We start from the raw sequence: 21,943 nt of genomic DNA on the forward strand, positions 1-21,943 counted from the left end.
GTGGAACAGGTTACATACACCACAGCGGTAAGCCGCAGTCCGACCAGGGATTAGCCTGGCCGCCCGGAGACGGGCGGTGGATGTATATAGTTTTAGTTTAAGTTTAAGTTTTAAGTAAGGTGTAATTATTTAGCTTAAGTTTGGGTGTTTGTAATTTAAGTTAAATAAGGTGATGGGTAGTTTTAAGTTAAGTAATCTGTTAAGAGTGTATCTTTGGGTCGAGGTTGCGGGACCCGACCATGCTTCACCAAGCCAGAGAATCTCTTGGGGACCTGGCTGCATGTTCTTTTACATCTTTTGCAGAAAGGTTTTTGGAATGGAATGGATCGTGATCCTATTCGCCCTGATCGGGATGAGTGTGCAAAGGAGGGGCGACATCCAGGACTCTCACGTCTATGGGTGTTCGGGAGACAAGGCGCCCCTGGCGATCGATGGGAGCAGTGAATGTGATGCGGAGGAAACCGCCGTTTACTTCCACGAGGGAAGGTGGCCAGGATGGCTGGGGCCCAATTCGTCTCAGTACTCCAGCCAAACCAGATTCACGTACGGGGAAGCCTCCCTCCTGTGCCCCAGGGTACGAGTCGTTACCACGAGGGTCAGCGTCACCGTTGGAATGTGAATATGTTTGACGTGTAAAGGACACATTCCAGTGGATAGATGGTGGTGGCTCAGGAAGTTGAGCAAGGACATGAGGAACCCTGAAGTCGACTGGGAACGGTTGGGAAATAACACCCATTGGGCGATTACCGGGACTCATGAAGGACTGAGCATGTGTTGGGACAAATGGTGGGAACCGGATCAAGGGATTTACGTCTGTATGTGGGGGTCAGAGACGTTCTGCCCCGCAGGCATATCCATCTTTTTCCACCGACAGTGGCAAGACGCCGGGGAGGGGATGAAGTGGGATACCAGCCTGAAGGCGTGCGCAGTCCCATACTCTCCGATCCCAGTCAACGCCACTGAGCTGGTAACCCGCCCCCGTAAGCCCCTGCCCACCGCGCAGGCGGCGAGGTTAGCCAGGGAAGATTGCCCCACCACCACCAAGGGACCAGGGAATGGGTTGGTACTAGACCCCACCGATCAGATGCTGTACCAGGGGGTACACTACGCGGTAACCTCCGTGATTTTAAATTTCACCGAGGTACATTTACTGGAGTGGTGCCAAAAAGAAACAGAGCAGTTATACCAGGCCCTATTAAAGGACATGTTCAAGAAGTTTTACGAGTTCGATTTTGCCCACGTGGACAAGACCGAACTCTACACCACACACCGAGAGTTTTTGGGTAACACAGGGAGGCAAAGAAGGGGAGTATGGAATGATGTTTTTACTGCGTTTAATACTGGGTCCTCTGTCACCAACAGCTTGGATGACATAGAGCTGCAGACCCAGATAAATGGCTTAAAAACAGTTAAAAAGGATATTACTGGATGAGAACAAAGTAGTGGGCTCGGAGCTGCATGAGGACCAAGCCATGACGGTCCATTTAAAGGAGATCATAGCCAAGTTGGAAAAGCACGCAAAGATGGTAAATGCTCTAATAAGGGAGGACAGAAATGCTTCTGACCAGGCTGCGTAGAATGAGGTGTGCGTGTTATACGGGGCGTGGTTACTGGGCGAGGGCCGCAGTAATCTGGAGGATTTAAAACAAGGTTTGGTCCCCTCCTGGATTAGCAACAAGCACCTCGCAGCCCTCCACCCTTTTGAGAATGCATTGAGCCCGTGCCACCTTCGGCTAGCCTCCGAAGCCTACCCAGTCCCCGTGGATTGTGGGCGGTCCAACCACACAATCATGGGAGTAGTAGTTAGGATGCCGGTCATGGGTAGGACAGCCCGACCCGCACTGGTATACAGGGTGGAGAACATTGGAGTCATTCAAGGGGGTGCACACATTCGTTTCACAGCGGTCCCGCCTTACGTCATTAAGTGGGAGCACGCTATGACAGGTACTGACCTCTCAGGGTGCCGGAGCCGGGGAGCACACATAATCCTGTGTCCCCAGCAGTTGAATGCCTTTTCAAAACCGCAGTGTGGGTTCAGAGCTGCTGACGCGAAGCCTATAAATTGTACCATGGAGGCAATGGCACAAGGCCATGTTCCCCCGCAGGTAGCATATATAGGGGGTGGGACATATTGTGTCACCACCGGCGCATCCCACTACCAGCATGGACAGCATAGCTGGTGTCCGGTTAGTGACAGCAGTTTCTGTTTTAAACCCGAGGCAGAAGTTCAAGTGGCCCAGGAGCGAATTGTCCCCATTCCTGAACCCTCCACTGTTCAGCTCACTGTGAAGGAGAATTTTACGGATTTGCAAAAGTACGTAGCGCAATTTGGCTACAAAATTCCCCCTCTCCCTGACCAAAATACTCCAAGCCGTTATAGTTTCGCAGAAACATTTTTACACACTCGAACAGAAAACAGTAGAGATAGGGACCAAGATATTGGATATTGTGACTCCACCCTGGTGGAACATTTTCAGTAATATAGAGGTCCCTTCGTGGATCAGACTGGCTTCCCACATTCTCGTGGTTTGCCAGTTAGGGATAGTATTGTATTTAGTTTGTATTCAGTGTAAGGGAAAAGGTCGGTGGTCAGAATTCCAAAACCAGAGGATTTGGAAGGAACACTATGTGAAGGTGGAGGGAGATACACCAGTTTAAGTCTTTTCCCCTGCATTTTGATTAAAGGATTGTCATTTCTTTTGTGTTTGTTATTTTTATTAAAGGTTTTTCTTTTGCTGTTGTTTATTGGCGACGCGGTTTAATAAAGATATGTGTACCAAGTGGTGCAGGGGTGTTAGACCCCCTCCATGCTTGGATGTGTGTGTAAAGTCTGTAATTTTACTCTCTGTATGCTGATGTACACTACATTTTCGCGGAATGGGAAGTGCATGTGTCGTGGGTATATTAGACAGATAATTACAGGGGAAGGTTGACTATGGAGGGTCAGAAAAATTTTGCTCACCTTAAATGTATGATACTTCAAGCAAGTTTTAGTATCACAGGGGGGACTGTAAAATTTGCAAAATTTCTGCATTTCCCCGAAGGCTGTTATTAATAAACGGGACCCTGCGTGGACTGTTTAAAATCAAAAAGGGTACCCAAAATGGCATCCGTGCCTCGTGGCAGAAAGCCTCTGAGATTTTAAAATGGACTCTGCAATGCAGACAGCTTGGAGAAATCGAAACCAAGCTGCAGGCTTCTGTGAAGAGAGACTTTGTATTTTGGAACCAGACAGGACTCTGAATTATGCATTAGACCGAATTGGAGGCAAATCTACATTCAGTTTAGGCCTATAGTTAAGGCCATCTAGCAGTATGCATATATCATCGGAAACAGATCAACAGAGCCATCGAGGCCAGACAGGCCCATCAGGAACTTTTCAGGACAATCCAAGTCAATTATCGGGCCAGTAGATGCAATTACCGACCATCCAAAACCAGTGAGTATGGATTGCTACCATTATTTAAAATAGCCCGCCAAGATTAAAACAAGGAACTAACCTGATTTGGCGCACAGATAAGGGTTTTTGATGAAGGTATAATTGAAGAATTGAAGGCCCCCTCGGCTAGCAAGTAGGTTCATTGGGGTCAGTCGTGGTGTTCGTGTTCAGTGTTCTTGTTGGTTGGTGGGCTGGTACTGCTCTTTGGCCCCTCGCCCTTGTGGCTGCCGCTCTTCCCCCATCCCGCGCCTACCACCTGGCCTTTGCCCGTGCCCTTTTCCCACTCCATCTGGAATTAGCCCCGGCACCGGGTCGGGAGGACACGGACAATTCAGGCCAGGCGAGGCGGGACGTGACGAGGGGAGGAGGGAAGACCACAGGAGGGAAGGCCACCTGAAGAAGACCAACCGAGGAAGACCAACTGAGGAGATGAACTGAGGGGAGACTTCGAATTATCGGGCCTTCAGTCTCAGCCGACCTTCGAATAACTGCACACCAACTCAATCTGGCAGCTGTCGACGAAGATTCATCCCTGCAAGGTAAAGTACCCAAACAGAGACTTTAACTTTGGGGTACTCGAACCTGGACAATGCCCTTGCAGCGCCTGGAGGCCACGTGATGACGACAAGCTCCAGGGAGCACCAAGAGCGAACCCAGAACCCAACCGCTGTTTTGAGTTTAACAAACCTTTTGATTGGTGAGCATGAAGTTCTGACCCCTCATTGCTTAATCTAGTTAGTTCTAGGTGGTGGGATAAGGATAAGGGGATTGTTAAGGTAGTTGTTTTCTCTCGATGTGCCGTGTGTTCCCCATTCCCTGTATAAGTATAGCTATTATTATTCTTTGCATTTGTATTTTTGCCTGTAGAAGTGTACACTAGTAATTTTTCCATAAGATTGTATCAAGTTTTTTTCCTCTTCAATAAAATCTTGGTTTTGTTTACATCCAACCACCTGTCTACTCGAGTCTTCTCTGTACCGTCGCCTTGGACCTAAGTCCGGTGTCTAGAACTCAGGGGCATGGGAGTGATTCAAACCGCTCACAAAACAGTCAGGGGCATAACTGACTGGGTGTACGTATGCGCCAAACACCACCACACGCCACCCCCTACACCCCTGACCCCGGTGGACATAGCGTCCAGTGATAAGTCGGGGGGCGCCACCCAATATTACAGCCAGGCCGCGAGCGGGGCGCTGCGCACGGCAAGGATATCATCGCCGGCGGTGCAGCGCCGCACTGCACTAACGGTTAGCACCGCTGAATTTCCCGGGAAGCGATAGCGGCACCGCGCCCAGGCGCTAGTTGATTTGCAACCCGTGAATGCCCTCTTAGGGTGCTAACGGGCGGTGCAAATCAGCCGAATTTAGCCCCCATAGTCTTTAAAAGCTGCAACCAATCACAGCAGAAGAAATAGGGAGTGTGTAGAAATGAAACATGAGGAAAACAGGAAACCTTACACTGAGGAAGTATAAGGACATATCAAAACAATAGAGGTGAATTACTGTGGCGGTTTCTGCGCTTGTCCGCCATAACCGATATACCTGTATACACCTTTTTTGGGGGATTTGCCGCGGCTCTTCCACAAAAACAATAACAACAACAACTTGCATTTATATAGCACCTTTAATGTAGTAAATCATCCCAAGGCATTTCACAGGAGCATCATGAAACAAAGTTTGACACCGAGCAACATAAGGAGGTATTAGTACAGCTGAACAAAAGCTTGGTCAAAGAGGTAGGTTTTAAGGAGCACCTTAAAGGAGGAGAAGGAGATGGAGAAGCTTCTGGAGGGAATTCCAGAGCTTAGGGTCTAAGCAGCTGAAGTCACAGCCGCCAGTGGTGAAGTGATGAAAATCAGAAGTGCGCAAGAAGCCAGGATTGGAGTAGTGCAGAATTGGAGGATGGCAGAGATCTCAGAGGGTAGTAGGGCTGGAGGAGATTATAGAGATAGGGTGGTGTGAAGCCATCGAGGGATTTGAAAACAAGGATGAGAATTTTTAAATCGGGATTTTCCACCAAAATCAATCAGACTGTAAGAAAACATCTTGCAAATGGTGACCAATTCTGGGCACCACACTTTAGGAAGAATGTCAAGACCTTTGCGAGGGTTTTATAGAATCATAGAAAATTACGGCACAGAAGGAGGCCTAATCCCACTTTCCAGCTCTTGGTCCGTAGCCTTGTAGGTTTTGGCACTTCAAGTACATATCTAAGTACTTTTTAAATAAGATGAGGGTTTCTGCCTCTAACAACCTTTCAAGCAGTGAGATCTAGACCCTCACCACCCTCTGGGTGAAAAAAGTTCTCCTCAACTCCCCTCTAATCATTTTACCAATTACTTTAAATCTATGCCCCCTGGTTATTGACCTCTCTGCTCAGGGAAATAGATCCTTCCTATCCACTCTATCTAGGCCCCTCATAATTTTATACACCTCTATTAAGTCACCCCCTCAGCCTCCTTTGTTCCAAAGCAAACAACCCCAGCCTATCCAATCTTTCCTCATAGCTAAAATTCTCCAGTCCTGGAAACACCCTCGTAAATCTCCTCTCTACCCTCTCTAGTGCAATCACATCTTTCCTGTAATGTGGTGTCCAGAATTGTATGCAGCACTCCAGCTGTGGCCTAACTAGTGTTTTATACAGTTCAAGCATAACCTCCCTGCTCTTATATTCTATGGGCTAGAAATTCAGTAGGCTTTGCGCCCAGTTTTCGCCCAAAGAGGGCTTTTGCGCCACTTGCTGAGCTTTCGCCGATATTCAGCGCTGCGGTAATGGCGGCGTTAGCCAGTAGCGCTGCGCCGCCACCGATGACGTCATCGGTGTGCGCAGTGCCCCGCTACCGGCCCGACCGCCATATTTAGTTGCGGCCGCCTCTTCCGCAGCGGCCGCAAACAGCGATCAGAAAACGGGGCCGTCCTGTAGCCTTAGTGGGGCGCTTTAAGGTGGAGGTGCGGCCGGCCGCTTTTTCGGCGGCCGCCTGCCCGCACCTCCTTCCCCGGCCTCCTCCACCCCCCCCCCCCCCGCGGCATTGCCGGCTGCTTTCCGCGAACCCGGCACTTCTCCGTGGTGCCGGGCTCATTTGCCGGCACTATCCAGCGGCGATCTCCCCGTTGCAGGCACCTCCCCCTTAAGAGAAGGAGGAGGCCCGCAGTACCGCAGCCTGCCGCTCCGCAGCGGGTGGCGCAGCGGCGCCTAGAGCGCTGAAATTCAGTTTCAGCGCCCCAAGCGGGGGCGGGCACACCCTGGAATAGCGCCCGGTTCCGACTTGGGGCGCAAAAACTGAATATCTGACGGGCGCAACTGGCTCCGCGCTCAGCGCTAACTTTTGGGCACACGCCAGCTGGCGGGCCCAAAGTGAATTTCTAGGCCTATGCCTCGGCTAATAAAGGAAAATATCCCGTATGCCTTCTTAACCACCTTATCTACCTAACCTTCAGGGATCTGTGGACATGCACTCTAAGGTCCCTCAATTCTTCGACCCTTCTCAATATCCTACAATGTATTCAGAAATTGGTGTCGGGGGCTTCCCGCGGGTGCAAGCCCCCGACCTACACTTACATATCGGACTGACATTTGAAGACTGGGCCTGCGTGGATTTCCGGTCTGTGGCCCGGTTCAGCTCCCGGCGCGCTGTGCGTGCGTGATCCAGCGGCGTACTTAGTGCGATGAGCTGGCTGCGATCACGTGAGCACTGGGCAACCAATGGGAGTTTACAAAAGTCCATTCATGAGTTAGACATAAGACCTGTCAAACTCATGAAAAGTCCGGGCGCCCAATACACTACTTAAACTTTAAATAAAAGTTAAAAAAACATTCCAATAATTAAATTAACTATTAATAACTTTAAAAAACTATTTTAAACAATTATTCAAATTTCTGCCAAAATTTTTTTTCAAGAAATCGGGTCCAAAAATACACTTACCTTACTGTAAATTCTTAAAAAAAAAAAAATAAATCTGTGGAAAAAAATCTCTAACTTTAATTATTAGACCACTTACCTTATGAAACAAAGTCCTTACGTCTGCTTTTTACAGTCGTAAAAAGTGGAGGCCTTCACGCACGGACAAACCTGTCAAAAAAAACGAAGTTCAACGCGTACGCGCTGCCTCCAACGTCGCAAGGGAACCGCCTCTTAACCCCTTGGTTCAGAGGAGAGGAAATGCCGGTTTTCCACGCATGCGCTGTGCATGCTGAAATCCGGCACTTCCAACGGGCCCACACGCGAATACCCCGTCCATACTCACGCGTTGGGACCGGAAATACATGGGCCATTGTGTATTCCCTTGCCTTGTTAACCCTCCCCAAATGCATTACCTCACACTTCTCTGGATTAAATTCCATTTGCCACTTTTCTGCCCACCTGACCAGTCCATTGATATCTTCCTGCAGTCTACAGAAAAAAATTGCAGGGCTATGGGGAAAGAGCAGGGGAGTGGGATTAATTGGATAGCTCTTTAAAAGAGCCGGCACAGGCACAATGGGCTCAATGGCCTCCTTCTGTGCTGTATGATTCTCTGATTAATATGATTGAATTTGATATTAGATTTCAGAGGGAGAAGGGAGAGTCATGAACCAAGGTTTTAAATTTAAGTAAGTCAAACTTCAAGGGATCAGAAATGAATTGACTGGAGTACATTGTGCTGTGCTGTTAATGGGTAAACTTACAGACAAACAGTGGCAAGTATTCAAAGAAGTATTTGGTACAATACAGAACAGGTACATACTCCTAAAAGGCAAAGGCTTCACTTGTGCAGGTAAGGCACAGTTAACAAATGAGGTGAGCAATAGTATCAAGCTAATTAAGGCTTACACAAATACAAGAAAAATTGAAAGCAAGCAGACTGGGTGAGTTTTTAAAAAAATTAGTTTATGGGATGTGGGCATCGCTGGGATGGCCAGCATTTATTGCCCATCCCTAATTGCCCTCGAGAAGGTGGTGGTGAGCCGCCTTCTTGAACCGTTGCAGTCCGTGTGGTGAAGGTACTCCCACACTGCTGTTAGGTAGGGAGTACCAGGATTTTGACCCAGCGACGGTGAAGGATCGGCGATATACTTCTAAGTCAGGATGGTGTGTGACTTGAAGGGGAACTTGGAGGTGGTGGTGTTCCCATGCGCCTGCTGCCCTTGTCCTTCTAGGTGGAAGAGGTCGCGGGTTTGGGAGGTGCTGCAGAAGAAGCTTTGGTGAATTGCTGCAGTGCATCTTGTAGATGGTACACATTTCAGCCACGTTACACCGGTGGGGGAGGGAGTGAATGTTTAAGGTGGTGGATGGGGTGCCAATCAAACGAGTTGCTTTGACTTGGATGGTGTCGAGCTTCTTGAGTGTTGTTGGAGCTGCACTCATCCAGGCAAGTGGAGAGAATTCCATCATACTCCTGACTTGTGCCTTGTAGATGGTGGAAAGGCTTTGGTGAGTCAGGAGGTGAGACACTCGCCGCAGAATACCTAGCCTCTGACCTGCTCTTGTTGCCACAGTATTTATGTGGCTGATCCAGTTAAGTTTCTGGTCAGTGGTGACCCCCAGGATGTTGATGGTGGGGGATTCGGCGATGGTAATACCGTTGAATGTCATGGTGAGATGGTTAGACTCTCGTTTTTTGGATATAGTCATTGCCTGGCACTTCCGTGGTGCGAATTTTACCTGCCACTTATCAGCCCAAGCCTGAATGTCATCCAGGGCTTGTTGCATGCGGGCATGGACTGCTTCTTTATCTGAGGAGTTGTGACTGGCGCTGAACACTGCAATTATCAGCGAATGTCCCCATTTCTGACTTTATGTTGGAGCGAAGGTCATTGATGAAGCAGCTGAAGATGGTTGGGCCTAGGACATTGTCCTAAGGAACTCCTGCAGTGATGTCCTGGGGCTGTGATGATTTACCTTCAACCACCACAACCATCTTCCTTTGTGCTAGGTATGACTCCAGCCAGTGGATGTATGAAAAACAATGCAGGGATACAAAGAAAGTAGTAAGAGGTGCATAAAGGAAATATGAAAAAACTTGCGAGAGATATTAAAGCTAACAACAAAAGTGGTTACCAATATAGCAAAAGAGAGTGGAAAAGGGAAATGCAGATGCATTAAAGACAGATGCAGTTGATAATGAATAATAAGGAGATGGCAGACTTGTTAAATAAGTACTTTGTACTTGTTTTCACAGTGGAGGAAGAGGACAAAATACCAACAGTAAAAGGGGATCTAAAAACAAGTCAAGGGGACAACCATAGCGGATTTAATATAAGTTAAAAAAATGATAATGGAGAAAATAATGAGGCTAGGTACCTCAGTGTATGAAAAGACATAGGTGAAGAAATTGCAGATCCATTAGTCATAATTTTTCAAAGCTTTCTAGATTTAGAAATTGTGTCTTTGGATTGGAAAATTGCAAATGTCACTCCATAATTTAAGAGGGGAGAGAGAAAACGGGTAACTACAGACCTGTCACTTTAACATCAATTGTGGGGAATTTACTGGAATCTATCATCAGTGACAGAGTGACTGAACAGTTCGACAAGCATCAGTTGATCAAAGAGAGTCAGCATGGATTTGTGAAGGGTAGGTCATGCCTGACTAATCTAGTTGAGTTTTTGAAGAGGTCACTAGTATGGTAGATAGAGGAGTGTCTATGAATGTTGTCTATTTGATAAGGTTCCGCACAAGAGATTAATAGCAAAAAGGAGAGCGCACGGAATTAAAGGTAACCTTGTGACATGGGTCGGTAATTGGTTGGGAGGTAAGAGACTGAAAGTAGGAATAAAAGTATTTGGTGGGATGGAACAGGTGGTGTTCCCCAGGGATCTGTTAAAAAAAAGCTGTTGGCATGGACTGAAAGACAAAGACAGTGGGCTGCATCTTTCCAAACTCGGCGGCTCCGTGGCATGTAGGGACCTCGCATCTGTCTCGATCCCGGCATCCAGCAAGATTTTCCGTTGATTGGGCTTCTTAAGCCCGCCCTGCAAGGTTCCCGGCCAATTAAAAGGAAGCGGGTCTGATGACATCATTTGATGACGTGTCATCAGACAGTTTCCTTAAAGGGACCACGTCCACAATCATTTTGACAGTTGTGCTGTCAGTGTTCTGCAGCATTGACGTGCTGCAAAATTGACAAGCACTGCACAGAGGTGCACAGCTGCACCCAGGCTCTCCCATTACTCCCTCCATATGCTTATGGAGGTAGTCACAGCACGCAGGGAGGTTCTCTTCCCTTCCCATGGGTGGAAGACACCACCCCAGGACACCAACGCACATTGCACAGGAGGGTTCAAGCAGTGGCACAAACCTTTCAATGATCTCAGTAGGTCACAAAACGTTACTGCAAAGCCACACTCAACCTTATCCTCCTGTGCCACTCATCACATCCCCATCACTCTGCCTTCCCTACCCTACTCCTGCACATCCTTACTCACACCAACTTACCTTACACTTCCATCCATTCTCTCTATCTACGTTATCACTTCCCCATCTCACTAGCTACCCCTCACGCTCACCCTCATCCTTGTCCAATCATGCCAACAAACAACACACAAGGGTAGGCACTTGTGTGCTTTAGCCAATTTTCATGTAAAGTTTCTGCTAATGTGTTGTCAAGCATTGAAATCTTTATTTTCAACACTTTGCCTTCTTGGACAGATTTGTGTGCACCTTTGGAAGTGTCTTTGTGAGTTCCAGTGAATGGTGAGATATAATGTTGCCACCAGCCCCCCAACACCCCCCCCCCCAACATCCACCCACCAATGGGGATGAGTGTGAAAGGAATGGTTTAGACATTGTAGAGATGCTTTATGGAGCTCATGTGGGATGGTGCCAACCTGGTGCATCATGTGGCAGCCAGGGTGTACAGTTTTGAGTGAAGTAATTCTGAACATGGTGATACCATCGCTGGCATCCTGGGCAGCAATGTGCATGGGTGCTGATGCCCTGTGTCCTGTGCAGCATTGGGTGATTGCAGAGAAGGTTGGTGTGGATGTTGGTGCTGCTGGTGTGCCCGGTGATGCTGGTGTTGGGGCTGATCATGTTTGGATTCTGAGGACCAAGGTGAGATTTTTTCAATGGCACCGATGCTGATGGAATAGATGGCAGGTGAGGTTGAGATGACAGAAGTGATCTGTCAATGGTGAGAGAGGTTCTTCCAATGAGGTGATACTGGATAGAGAGTTTGCTCCAAACACTTGCGAGCTGCATAAAGCTCAATCTGTCTTCCAAATGCAATAACAGCTTCTAACCTTGCAAAGTGAAGACCTATGAAATGGGAGCTTTCATAGAACATTTGCAGCTATCAGGTTAGTCAATCATTCCATGCTGACACAACCCCCAACCTACTTACCTGACATGATACCCACTCTCCGGGAGCCTCGTTAAAAACCTGGTAAAATGGTAAGTACATGGAAAATGGCTCCTAACTACCTTTCAACAAGCTTTTAAGTATCTAAATTAGCTGACCCACCGCTTGGTGTTGGGTCTGTTCAGAGATGACAGACCTGACGCTTGGAAACTGACAAGGAGGAGGGTTTACAGCGGGATACCGACTGTAAGATTTGCAAAATTCCCACATCTCCCCCAAGGTTATTAATAAAGGGACCCTATGGACATTTTAAAAAGGGTACCCAAAAGATGGCATCTGCACCTCGTGACCAAAAGCCTGTAAGATTTTAAAAGCTTGGACTCTGCAGCACAGAACAAGCTGTTTTGGGAAATCGAAACTTAAAATGCATTTCTGTGAGAAAGGACTTTTGTGTTTGAAACCTAGACAGTTAAGCAAACACTGAATATGCATTTTCGTCGGATTGGAACAGATCACTCCAGTTCGGCCTAAGCACAAGGCCATTAGTTTGTCCGCATAAATAATCGGAAACAGCTTAGGGAAGCGACCAAGGCTGCACAGGCCGATTAAAATGCATTAATGACAATACAGCCCGGACATCAGGCCATTAGATGCGATAAATGGCCATCTAAAAACAGTTAGTTTAGATTGCTATAATCATTTAAAACAGCCCGCCAAAAATGAAACAATGAACTGACCTGATTTGGAGCGCAGATAAGGGCCATCGAAAGGAGTATAACTGTAGGCCCTCAGTAGCAATCGCTTTCTTCCTCTCTTGCTCTGTGCCCTCGTGGCTCCTGCTCTTTTTCCCCTCCCGCGCTTGCCGCCTGGCCACTGCCCGTGTCTTTCCCAACTCCATCAGGGATGCCCGGCATTGTACCAGGCGAACACGGGCAAATCAGGCCAGACGAGGCGGGACGGGACGAGACGAGGCGAGGTGAGATGAGACGAGATGAGGCGAGGTGAGATGAGATGAGATGAGATGAGACGAGATGAATTGGGAGAAGATTGAAGAATGCTTCGAATAATCGGGCCTTCAATTCAGCCAACCTGCGACTATCTTCATGCAAACTCCAACTGCCACCCAAGGAAGAGGAACCATCATCCCTGCGAGGTAAAGTACCCAAGCAAAGACTTTAACCTCGGGGTACTTTACCTGGACGACGCCCTTGCAGCGCCCTGAGACCACGTGACGATGGCAGGCCCCAGAGAGCACAAAGAGCGAACCCCAAACCCCACAGCTGTTTGAGCTCAGCAGATTTTGACTCAGTGAGCATGAATTCCTGGCCCCTCATAGTTTAATCTAGTTAGGTATAGGGGTGGGATAAGGATAAGGGGATTGTTAATGTAGTTTGTTTTCCCTCAAGGTGCTGTGTGTTCCCCATTCCCTGTATAAGTATATAGTTATTTTGTTTACACCTGTAATTGTTCAACAGTAATTTCTCATAAGACTGTGTTTTATCTCTGTTCAATAAAATCTTGGTTTTCTTACATCCAAACCACTCGTCTACTCGAGTTTTCTGTATCACTGCCTGCACCTAAGTCCGGTGTCTAGAACCCAGGGGCGTGGGAGCGATTCGAACCGCTCACCAACAGTCAGGGGCATGACTGACTGGGCGCACGCGACGCGCCACCCACCACCCCCTACACGACCTGCTGTCAATCTTTGTGATTTTTGACCATGGACCCGCCTCTAAACCTGCACTCTGAGTGCCGGTAAAATTCCGGCCAATGACACAAAAATAGGGAGTGGGAAGAATGAGAAACAGTTGCAGAAAGAGATTTTTTTAAATGTATGATCAATATCATAGTAGATCAACTGCATTATAACACTTTGGTCTAGAAATTCAGTATAGCCACGTTTGGGGCGCTACAGCCGGGCGGTCGCTAAATTTTGCGTCCAGCGCAACTTAGCGCCACCTTCGCCGATATTCAGTTGCATCGCCCCAAGAGGTTGCTGCTGCGCTAAAGCAGGCAATGCATGACTATCATAAGGCGCTAAGCTGGCGAGCCGGGGCGCTACCACCGAGGGCAGGCGCAGCGTAGGTGCGGCGAGTTGTTGATTGAAGGCAGACACGCTGGCGCCGGTCAGATCTTAAAGGGGGAGGGTGGATTTGTTTGGCTGCCACGCCCTGCACACTGCAGCCCTGAAGCAAGGCCTGACCATTGCTGCTTGACCAGTTCAACGCCCAGGACAATGGAGAAGGCCAGGGAGAGAGCGCAGCGCTTCAGCGAGGGTGACCTGAAGGTACTGGTTGGCGCAGTGGAGCGCAGGTGCCTTGTCCTCTTCCCTGAGGGTGGCAGGAGGCCGCTGCCCAAAGAGTATCGAAAAGCCTGGAGGGAGGTGGCAAACAGAGTGACCTCCAACAGCGTGGTTGGCAGGACTCCTGTCCAATGCAGAAAAAAGTTCAATGACCTCACTCGGGTTGTCAGGGTGAGTACCCTTTCCAGTATCCTCCTCATCCCTGCATGTGCACCTCACTTTATGGCCAAAGGGACCTGAAAGCCCTAATGCCCAGCCCTCATCCAGCAGCTATGGGACTGTCATGAAAATCACTTGCACATTCAGGACTTTACACACTGTCAGGGCTATTCCACCATGGGAGGCAGTGCAGGCAAGATCAGGGCTTCACACTGTCAGGGCTATTCCACCATGGGAGGCAGTGCAGGCAAGATCAGGGCTTCACACTGTACTTAGAGGCCGTCCTTTCTCTTGCAGGGCAAGCTGGCCCACAACCGAAGGCAGCAGCGACAGACCGGGGGAGGCCATCCTGACCTCAAACAGCTCAGCGACCTGGAGCAGCATGTGGAGCGCATTATGTCAGGCCGGCTGATTGGCCCCGTCGCCAGTGGAGATGCCGACCCTGTTCTGGGCCCCAATGGTAAGGGCATCACCTTTTTGACCTCTCTCTTTCCACTTGCTCCTCACACCAGCATCTTTTGCCACTATCGAACCAATGCAGTGCATAGCAGCACTCATGTCTCCCTCGCTGCCACCCTGTCCTCACTCTAAAGCAACTCTTGTGCCTCCCTGCTTTCAGATGGTGAATCGCCAGGTGAGGAGGCGGGCCCTCAAGCTGGCACTGTGTCTGAATCGGAAATCGAGGAGGAGGAAGAGGAAGCCGGCCCATCAGTGCCACCCTCAGCCAAGGCAGCCCATGGCCATGATGGGGGCACGTCTTCCCTGGAGGGGAGCAGGGAGGAAGGGTCTGAGGAGAGTGAAGCTCCGGGGCCCAGTGGGCTGCAGCAACACGGGAGGGGTGGGGAAGCTCGGCAGCCTTCTCCCCGGAGGGTGAGTGCAACCTCCAATCCTGCTACGGTGAGTGCAGAGGAGGTGCGGCTCCTTGCTGAAATGGGCGCCCAGGCTGAGCGCAGGCACACTGAGCTCATGGCTGCAGTGGCAAGGATGCCTGACTCCATAGAGTCACTGGCAAGGAGTGTACAGGAATTCGGGGCAGCACAGGCCAGGAGTCTGCAAGAATTCAGTGCAGCACAGGCCAGGAGTCTGCAGGACTTCGCGGCAGCACAGGCTAGGAGTCAGCAGGACTTTGCTGCATCACAGGCGGCTTCCAGCCAAGTGCTCAGTCGTGCCGTGCATTCACTGGCTGGTGTGATGCAGACACAGACCAGGGCGGGCACTAACTGCTGCCACCCTCACTGGATCGGCCAGGCATCGCCGGGGCACTCGCCGTGCCGCAGCAGCCCAGCAGTCTGTGCTTCAGCAGATTGCTGCGCATGCTGCAGTGCTGGCCCGTGCGAGTGCCAGTGTATCAGCCGACCAGGGAGTGCCTGTGCTCTGTCAGATTGGCAGCATTCCTGCAGCCAACACTGTCACTCCTCCACTGCAGCTGCCACCACCTGTAGGACAGACTGCTGCCGCCCAAGCAGAGTTGGAGCAGTCAGCAGCCGGCCCCTCCAGGCCCAGAGCTGGTCCAGGCCGACCCCCAAGGGCATCTGCCGTCTCACCATCTGACCCTCAGCAGCCTTCCCCAGCCTTGCTGCAGCCACTGGGGTCCCATTGAGGAGGAGCTGCAGGGTGGGAAGGGGCCACTCGCGGAAGTGAGACAGATCACCCTCGCAGGGGAAAAAGTAGAAGGTGTGGCCAAATGATTTTTTTATATATGAGGCCAAGAGGGTTTTTTTATATATGAAGGCCGAGACTGTTGTGTTCTTTTATATATGAAGGCCAAGACTGTTGTGTTCTTTTATGTATGTAGGCCGAGGTTGTTGTGTTCTTTTATATATGAAGGCCGAGACTGTTGTGTTTGTTTTTTTATAAAGGCCCAGGATCATGGTCATTTTTGTTTAATTGCTTTTTGCATTTTCTAAAGGTTGTGAGAGCCAGTTATGTCTCTGACTGTTTTTTGGGGGGTTTCTCTGAATTAGCTTGTCATGCGGGAAGGGCACAGAGTTTTCACAGTAAAACATTTTCTTTAATCGCATTGTCCATGTTTGCTTTTGGAAGTATTTGTTGCCTTGACCAGCTGAGGGCTTGCGGAGCGGCTACATTCATCTTCTTTCATTGGCACAAGCCATTCCCTGAGAAGGGGCCTAGAACCGAGTTGCAATAAGCCGCCGACGGACGCGCCTTGCACTTTGTGCCTCCCTCCTGTGCTGGTGCTCCTCCTCCTCCTCCTCCTCCTCCTCCTCCTCCTCCTCTGGTGGTCCTCCAATGTCTACTGGCAGTGGCTGAGTCCTGAGGATAGCCAGGTTGTGCAGCATGCAGCACACTATAACGAAATGGGCGACTCGCTCAGGCGAGTACTGTAGGGCTCCCCGGAATGATCCAGACATTGGAACCATTGCTTGAGCACGCCGATTGTGTGCTCAATGATGTTCCTGGTTGCTTGATGGCTATCATTGTATCGCTCTTCAGCAGGGGTGCTGGGTGCACAGAGCGGGGTCATCAGCCAGGTGCACAAAGGATAGCCTTTGTCCCCAAGAAGCCATCCTCGTGGGTGAGGCAGGGCTTCGAAAATGTCTGCCACAGAAGTCTGGCACAGGATGAAGGCATTGTGGCTGCTGCCTGGAAAGCGGGCATTGACAGCTAGTATGAGCTGCCTGTGGTCACACACCAACTGCACGTTGAGCGAATGGTAGCCCTTCCGGTTGTGGTAATCCTCGGCATTCTGTAGAGGTGCCCGCAAAGCCACATGCGTGCAGTCAATGGCGCCCTGCACCATGGGGAAGCCCGCTAATGCTGCAAATCCCATTGCACGCTCTTGCTGCTTGTCCAGGGTCATGGGGAAGGAGATGAACTGATGTCTCCTTCTGAAAAGGGCATTGGTCACCTGGCAGATGCAGCAATGTACCGCGAACTGGGAGATGTTGGCAATGTCCCCAGTAGCGGATTGGAAGGAGCCAGTGGCATAGAAGTTGAGAGCCACCATCACCTTCACTGCCACCGACAGAGACGTCCTGCACCTCAGCTGTGGCTGCAGATTTCTGCGAAGCAGGTGGCAGATCTCATTGACCACCTCCCTTCTGAATCGCAGCCTCTGAACACACTGCTCCTCAGACATGTTCAGATATGAGAACTGTTGGCGGTATACCCTGGGTGGGTAAGGCCTCCTGTGCCGACGCCTGTTGGCCCTTCTCCATCTGGCCATGACTGGCACTCTCTCACGGCATCTCTGAGCCCTTTGAATGCAATGCAGTAAGCCAACATTTCCACCCATTGCAGCCCCCATTATATGTTTCGAATCAAGGCTATGGCACTGAAAGTTAAATCCAAGTGCAAAGCTCTGGCCTGAAGCCACAAGTACCTGTGCGAGCGTTGAGTCAAACCAGAAAGCTCTCTCCCTTTGTCTCTCTCCAAATATCCGTCTCTCACAAAGAAGGAGTGGAACAAAATGGCTGCCACTTATACTGCAGGAGGAGTCCCCTTTAATTAGCGCCCCCTGCGCCCTGCAGCGACTGGGAACCGTTCCCCTCTACCAGTCGCTGGGGGCGCCAGGCGCACATAAGGGCGGCGCCACTGAAGTTCCGGTTCACGGCGCACCAAGGGCGTTGCACCATGAAATGACGTCAGGATCTGCGCGCGCAGCTGAGCGGGCGCTGTGGTTTTGCGCCGCCGCTAAATCTTAAGTGAAGTTTGTGAGAGGCGCAGATCGTGCCGCGCCCGGGCGCTAGCCGCTTAGCACCCCACTTCTCCTCCTCCTAAGGCACTAGCGGCTGGCGCTAACAACTGAATTTCTAGGCCTTTATATGTTGTATATGATTATAATGCTTCATCATCATAAAATAGTGTATCCTCTGACACATTATGAGTAACATGGTGGGAGATTTTGTATTTTATATACACATCACATTGCTGATGTCGCACTGCAAACATCATATTTGATTATGGATGCTAAACAATCTTAACAAAAACAAGAAAGTAAACCAAACATTTCATCCTAGGTTCTTGTGAGCAGAAACTCTGTGCGGCAACGGCAGCGGCGGGAGGAGTCTCGGAGCAGAGGAGCGACTACAAAAGGCCCCAGAGGCTCAGGTAGGCCTCAGTGCGGCAGCGGCAGCGGCGGGAGGAGTCTCGGAGCGGAGGAGCGATTACAAAAGGCCCCAGAGGCTCAGATAGGCCTCAGTGTGGCAGCGGCAGTGGCAGGAGGAGTCTCGGAGCGGAGGAGAGACTACAAAAGGCCCCAGAGGCTCAGATAGGCCTCAGTGGGGCAGCGGCGGGAGGAGTCTCGGAGCAGAGGAGCAACTACAAAAGGCCCCAGAGGCTCAGGTAGGTCTCAGTGCGGCAGCGGCGGGAGGAGTTTCGGAGCGGAGGAGCGACTACAAAAGGCTCCAGAGGCTCAGGTAGGCCTCAGTGCGGCAGCGGCGGGAGGAGTCTCGGAGCGGAGGAGCGACTACAAAAGGCCCCAGAGGCTCAGGTAGGCCTCAGTGCGGCAGCGGCAGCGGCGGGAGGAGTCTCGGAGCGGAGCAGCGACTACAAAAGGCCCCAGAGGCTCAGGTAGGCCTCAGTGCAGCAGCGGCAGCGGCGGGAGGAGTCTCGGAGCGGAGGAGCGACTACAAAAGGCCCCAGAGGCTCAGGTAGGCCTCAGTGCAGCAGCGGCAGTGGCGGGAGGAGTCTTGGAGCGGAGGAGCAACTACAAAAGGCCCCAGAGGCTCAGGTAGGCCTCAGTGCGGCAGCAGCAGCAGCGGAAGGAGTCTCGGAGCGGAGGAGCAAATACAAAAGGCTCCAGAGGCTCAGGTAGGCCTCAGTGCAGCAGCGGCAGCGGCGGGAGGAGTCTCGAAGCGGAGGAGCGACTACAAAAGGCTCCAGAGGCTCAGGTAGGCCTCAGTGCGGCAGCGGCGGGAGGAGTCTCGGAGCGGAGGAGCAACTAAAAAAGGCCCCAGAGGCTCAGGTAGGCATACCAATCACAGGGAAGGAGAGAATTAAAAAGTAATCGAGGTGTGACGTCACCACAAAACAGGTAAGTGATTGGTTGCAGTATTTCTCTCTTTTTCAAACTTTAAGTCTGTAGTTTATAGTATTTAAGGTCTCTGTGCTGTAGCGGGGACAGTACGTAAACCAGGGCCCTTAATTATATCATTTAACTGTAGTGAAATTGGTGGGATTCATTTGTTTAATTTAATTGCAATTAATTAAAGGGTAAGTCATGTCAGGACAGCCCAGCCCCATGTTATGCTCCTCCTGCACTATGTGGGAAATCAGGGACGCTGCCGGTGTCCCTGACGACCATGTATGCCGGAAATGTATCCAGCTGCAGCTACTAGCAGACCGCATTGAGGTGCTGGAGCTGCGGATGGATGAGTTTTGGAGCATCCACGATGCTGAGAGGGTCGCGAATAACACGTTTAGTGAGTTGGTCACACCGCAGGGAAGGGCTGCACAGGCAGAAGGGAAATGGGTGACCATCAGGCGGAGCAGTAGAAGCAGGCAGGTAGTGCAGGGGACCCCTGTGGCCATCCCCCTCTCAAACAGGTATACCGATCTGGATGCTGTTGAGGGGAATGACTTACCAGGGGAAGGCAGCAGCAGCCAACTTTCTGGCACCGGGGGTGCTTCTGCTGCTCAGGAAGGGAGGAAAAAGAGTGGGAGAGCAATAGTGGCAGGGGATTCTATTGTAAGGGGAACAGATAGGCGTTTCTGTGGCCGTAGATGTGACTCCAGGATGGTTTGTTGCCTCCCTGGTGCCAGGGTCAAGGATGTCACTGAACGGCTGCAGGGCATTCTGAAGGGGGAGGGTGAACAGTCAGAGGTCGTGGTTCACATTGGGACCAACGACATGGGTAGGAAGAGGGATGAGGTCCTGCAGCAAGAATTTAGGGAGCTAGGTAGCAGATTAAAGAGTAGGACCTCAAAGGTTGTAATCTCTGGATTACTCCCGGTGCCACGTGCTAGTGAGTATAGGAATGGGAGGATAGGGCAGATGAATGCGTGGCTAAAGATTTGGTGCAGGAGGGAGTGTTTTAGTTTCCTGGATCACTGGGTCTGCTTCTGGGGAAGGTGGGACTTGTACAAGTCGGACAGGTTGCACCTGAACCAGAACAGGACAAATATCCTTGCGGGGAGGTTTGCTAGCACTGTTGGGGGGGTTTTAAACTAACTTGGCAGGGGGATGGGATACAGAGTGGAGCTATAATAGGGGGGGATGTACAGCCAAATATAGAGGAAAAAACAAGTCAGCTTGGAAGGCAGAGCAAATATGTAACAGCACAAGGGAGTAGGGCAAGGCTGGATGGCATTTATTTTAATGCAAGGAGTCTTGCGAATAAGGTGGATGAACTGAAGGTGTTGATGAACACATGGGAGTATGATATTGTTGCTATCACGGAGACATGGTTGAGGGAGGGGCAAGACCGGCAGCTCAATATTCCGGGGTATAGAATCTTCAGGCGAGGCAGAGGGGGGGTAAAAGAGGAGGGGGTGTTGCAATATTAATTAAGGAGTCAATTACTGCTGTAAGGAGGGATGATATATTAACAGGTTCCTCTAATGAGGCCATATGGGTAGAACTTAAAAACAAAAAGGGGGCAAGCACTTTGCTGGGAGTGTACTATAGGCCCCCAAACAGTCAGGGGGAGATAGAACAGATATGTAGGCAAATCTCAGAGAAGTGTGCAAATAATAGAGTAATAATAGTGGGGGATTTCAACTTCCCCAATATTAACTGGGATAGTCAGAGTGTGAAAGGCTTAGAGAGTGCGGAATTCTTAAAGTGCATCCAGGAGAGCTTTTTGAGCCAGCATGTAGAAAGTCCTAGAAGAGAGGGGGCGGTACTGGACCTAATTCTAGGGAATGTGGCCGGGCAAGTGGTAGAAGTGTTAGTAGGTGAGCACTTTGGTGACAGTGACCATAATTCGGTGAGATTTAAGGTAGTCATGGAAAAGGACAGAGATGGACCGGAAATAAAGGTTCTAAATTGGGGGACGGCCGATTTTACTATGGTAAGGCAGGATCTGGCCAAAGTGGACTGGGATCAGCTACTTGTAGGAAAATCCACATCGGAGCAATGGGAGTCTTTCAGAAAGGAAATTGAGAGAGTACAATGGCAACATGTTCCCGTAAAGGTCAAGGGTGGGCCCAACAAGCTCAGGGAACCTTGGATGTCAAGGGATATACGAGAATGGATTAGGCAAAAAAGGGGGGCTTTTGGCAGATACAAGGGACTAAAGACAGAGGAAGCCCTAGAGGACTATACAAAGTGCAGTGGGATACTAAAAAAAGAAATTAGGAGAGCGAGGAGGGGCCATGAAATAACACTGGCGAGCAAAATAAAGGAAAATCCTAAGGTGTTTTATAAGTATATTAAGGGCAAGAGGATAACTAGGGAAAGAGTAGGGCCCATTAGGGACCAAAGTGGCAATCTGTGTGTGGAGCCAGAAGATGTAGGTGGGGTTTTAAATGAATTTTTTGCATCTGTGTTCACTATGGAGAAGGACGATGTAGACATAGAAATCGGGCAGGGGGACCGTGATATACTTGAACATATTAGCATCGAGAGGGAGGAGGTACTGGCAGTTTTAGCAGACTTAAAAGTGGATAAATCCCCAGTCCCGGACGAGATGTATCCCAGGCCGCTGTGTGAGGCAAAGGAGGAGATTGCAGGGGCTCTGACACAAATTTTCAGAACCTCTCTGGCCACAGGGGATGTGCCAGAGGACTGGAGAACAGCTAACGTAGTACCATTATTCAAGAAGGGTAGTAGGGAAAAACCAGGGAATTACAGGCCAGTGA

Source organism: Somniosus microcephalus, chromosome 12 (assembly GCF_052327205.1).
Source record: "Somniosus microcephalus isolate GS21.2 chromosome 12, FLI_Smic_1.0, whole genome shotgun sequence".
Taxonomy (NCBI): Eukaryota; Metazoa; Chordata; class Chondrichthyes; order Squaliformes; family Somniosidae; genus Somniosus; species Somniosus microcephalus.